Here is a 4216-nt window from a genome sequence, read left to right as displayed (position 1 = left end):
CACATCGCCAAGCTTTACTGAAAGCTTTGGCCAAACTAAATATAGCACATAACTCCACACCCGACGATGTAGTCAACTTGGTCTTCCAAGAATCACCGAAGCTAAGTAATCCTATTACTTTCTCAGACGAAGACTTACCGCCCTTTGGCGCTAGTCATAACTTGGCTCTTTACATCACTGTCGCTTGCTTAAAAAAGAATGTGCCAATGACCTTGGTGGATGGTTGCTCCGCGGTCAACGTCATACCCCTGAAAACGGCATACAAACTAGGCATGAAAGAGTCGGATTGGACCCCTACCAATCAAGGTGTCCGCGCATATGATGGTACACGACGAAAGGTAGTAGGACTCGTTAACCTAACCTGTAACACCCCCTCATACCAAGGTACCTTACCAAGGACTACCCTAGCATGAAGGACTGTTACCATCTCGGGTTCCCGAGGTTAGTATATCAAAGTTACCAATTCCAAACAACCTTTATTAAAGTATAAAGAGTTAGCGAATACATGTTTTCCAAACCAAACCAAATCATAACTGCAAAATAACTATTAATTACAAAGAAAGCAAGCTAAGTCTCTCGACGGCGGAAGCTAGACTCGAGTGATGACTCCCCATAACTGTCCCATAGCTAAGCATCTGTATTACCTGTCACAGTCTGCTCACCATCCCCGAATGGATCACCGCAGGTTTTATAAAACAACAACAACGGGGTCAGTACCATTCAATCAAAGAAAGATAAACAAACATTGTAACCGGCTGATCATCCACACTCTCCGGTCTCCCGATCTCACATAGTAACCGACTACACACTGAAGTGTGTAGCTGATATATGATTTATTTGCACCTAATTTTCCCTCTTCTTTTACGCAATCCGACTCATATCAAGTCGGTTTTGTATGCCTTTCATTGTATTTTGTGCCCGATCCCCGTATCTGTGATTTGGTGTATCTTCTTGCAGGAATCGAGTCGAGTATGGAGGAATCGGGGCAAGAAAGGCATCCCAATGCCTTTACATGAAGAAGAGGTGAGAATTGCTGAGTGTGGTGTTCTGCCGGCAGACCGGCAGCTGGTTTGGCCACCGCCGGAACACCTTCCAACCCTTGCCAAAAAGAAGTAAGAAAAAGACCTGAATGCTGTATTCTGCCGGCAGGCTGGCAGCCGGCCCACCGGTAGAACACAACAGCTTGAATTAAATTGAATTAGAAGAGAAAAAAGAGGCTTGACCTCGCTACCGGTAGGAGCACCGGTAGCCGGTCAACCGGCAAGACGCAACATCAAAGAGATTTGAAGATTATGAAGACAGTGTTCTGCCGGCAGGCCGGCAGCCGGTCCACCGGCAGAACACACTTGCCAGCTAGAATTCCAAAGTTGAAGTCATTTTGACCGCCCTGCCGGTAGGCGAACCGGCAGCCGGTCCACCGGCAGGACGCAGCAGCTGACGAAATTGGGCTTTTCTCCTCTTTTCTTCCTAATCTTATGCAAGACTATAAATACCCCCTCATTAAACCCTTTGTACACACAACCCTAGATCTGAGTATTTTCCATAAATATTTGTAATCTTTCCTTAATCAAGCTTTAATCTTTCCTTAATAATTAGTAATTACTTAGTGAAATTAGTTAGTATTAGTAAGAATCAATTGCTTACACTTGGTTTTTGAAGATTGTATTGGGAGATTTTGGAGGTTTTCCTTCATATTATTCAATCAAGCAATCACCTTTACTTTGTTGGTACATCTCTTCCCTTATTCACTTGTTAATCAATTGTTTACATTTTGGTTTGTCTCTTATAATTGCTATAATCATTTCCATGTCTTCTCTTTGTGTTGTTTGTTCTTCTCTTTTTGTTAGCATGATGAATTTCAACATGAGTGAGTAGTTACCCTTCTAGGGTTTAGGGGGAGTCTAAATCGGATTATTGGGCATGATAGGTTGATAGTTTTGAGTCTTTGGTGTAGAAATTGTCTTTCTTTGCATTGCATACAAGGTGTTTGACGATTTGTGTGAGTGAAAGCTTGTACCTTTTGTCTTGATAGCTTAATTCCTCCATTAAATGAAAGTTTGTTGGTGGTCTTGTTGCATGTTTTATATTGGTTGTTGCTCAATGAAAGTTGGTAATCGCCCCTAGGACAAACCCTCACCTTAGACTATTTTAATCGACTTGTTTGCCCATAGTTCATTTAGATGACCCCGAAGACCCTAGTCCTTTAATCAATCGAATACATACTTCTCTTAATTACTTGCATTAGTTACAACTACTTTAAACCAAACTCACCTCCTTACAATTTTTGACTAGACTTGACTCTTACCTAGACTAAGTAGAAACCCCCACCGTCTTCGTGTTCGACACCCGACTAAATACTACATTTAATTGGGTTTTTATAAATTGCTTTGATAAGGGAAGCGACGACAAATCCCCATTATCAAATGGCGCCGTTGCCGGGGATGGCGTTAGGTTATAATTAGTTTTGCTTAGAGTCTTTGCTTTAGTCTTATCTCAATTGTTAGCTTGTTTTAGTAGTTGTGTGTTCTTTGTAGAGTGTGTGATATCTTGCCTTCCCCTAGTGTGTAAAAACACTAGGAGACTAACGATTTGTCAAGTGCATGCCTAGAAGGAACCACCAAGCTTTTCACTTCAACTCCGACCCCGAAAGGCTTTTTAGAACCTTGAGGACAAGGACCCTTGAGAGAGTTAGGAATAGTTCCCCTCAAGCAAACTTTGACCAACCAAGTTCACACATCCCACAAAATATTGATACCACAACCACACTTCAACCAAACCTCACAATTGAGACTATACTAGAAAACCCTTTTCATAACTTCCCTAATTATAATAGCCCACCTCAAACACCACCACATCAAATACCAAATCCACCACCACAAATGGCTCTTAGAGATCATAACCGGCCTAACCATAATGATTCATGTAACCCTATTAATTTTGGCACCTTGGCCTCAAACTACTTTGAAATGCATCCCGCCCAAGTCGGGTTAATTGAGAAGGATTTGTTCGGGGGGCATATTGAAGAGGATGCCCATGCTTATCTCCGGAAGTTTAAGAGGAAAGTTTCAATGATGAAGAAGAATGGGGTGTCCGAAGACACCTTGAGAATGATGTTGTTTCCGTTTTCATTGACGGGCAAAGCGGACCGATGGTTGAACATTCACCCACCTGATACCTTCACTACATGGGATGCCTTGGCTAAAGCATTCATGACCAAGTATTACCCCTCCTCAAAGACCGCAATGCCCCGTAACGAGATTCATACATTTCAACAAGAGGACGAGGAGTCTTTGGGTGAAGTTTGGGACCGTTATCAAGACTTGATAGCAAGTTGCCCCCACCATGGAATACCAGAATGGTACATCACTCGAACATTCTTCCAAACTTTGCTACCAAGGACTAAGGAGATGGTAAATGCCTCTGCGGGGGGAGGATTTGATCACTTGAGTGGTGAAGAGGGCACGACATTGATCAAGAAAATGGTAGATTCGGAAGCAAACTATGGTTCTAGAGGAAACATGCTAAGAAGGAATGGGAAATTTCCTAAGGAAAACTCCTCCAACTCCGAGACAAATGCCAAGCTCGACTTACTCACAAAACAATTTGAGAAGTTTCAAAGAAATCAAGTGCACCAAGCCGCAACCTCATATGGGGCACCCATGGAAGAAGTGTCTCAAGTCTCAAGTTGTGAACTTTGTGGAGGAAGTGGTCATACATATGACTTGTGTGCCAACAATTACAATGGTGTCTACGATGAAAATGTGCAAGAGGTTAACACTTTTCAAAGCTTTAACAACAATTCAAGACCCACAAGACCACCTTTCAACAACCCAAACGTCTACAATCCAAATACCAATTTCTACCACCCCGGTGTAAGGAACCACCCCAACTTTAGTTACAAAAGTACCAATGTTCAAAACCCACAACACCTTCAACCACAAGCCCCAAACAATCCACCCGATTTTGCTCAACAAAGGGGAATATTCCCCAACCCAAGACCGAATCCCGGGAATCAAAACCAATGGCCAAACAACAATCAAAACCAAAATTATGGGAATCAAAACAACCAAGGATACCAAGATTTTGGTGGAAATCAAGGCAACCAAGGGTTTTACCAAGGGAATCAAGTGAACCAAACAAACCAAGGATTTGGGCAAGGGTATGTTCAAGGGTTTCAAGAACAAGGTCAAGGATCAAACTTCAACAACAATGGTCC

The 4216-nt window shown here is 42.5% G+C and overlaps 1 non-coding gene across 1 annotated transcript; it reads right to left on the bottom strand.

The window, feature by feature from the left end:
* Positions 1-3242: 3242 nt before the first annotated feature.
* On the bottom strand, positions 3243-3349 carry LOC141645202 (small nucleolar RNA R71). Its single transcript, XR_012544786.1, has one exon. It is a non-coding gene; the product is annotated as a small nucleolar RNA R71 (small nucleolar RNA).
* Positions 3350-4216: the final 867 nt, after the last annotated feature.

This window comes from Silene latifolia, chromosome 2, assembly GCF_048544455.1.
Source record: "Silene latifolia isolate original U9 population chromosome 2, ASM4854445v1, whole genome shotgun sequence".
NCBI classification, from domain to species: Eukaryota; Viridiplantae; Streptophyta; class Magnoliopsida; order Caryophyllales; family Caryophyllaceae; genus Silene; species Silene latifolia.
Note: the sequence above shows the minus strand (reverse complement) of the source record. Positions and strands in the feature narration are given on the sequence as shown.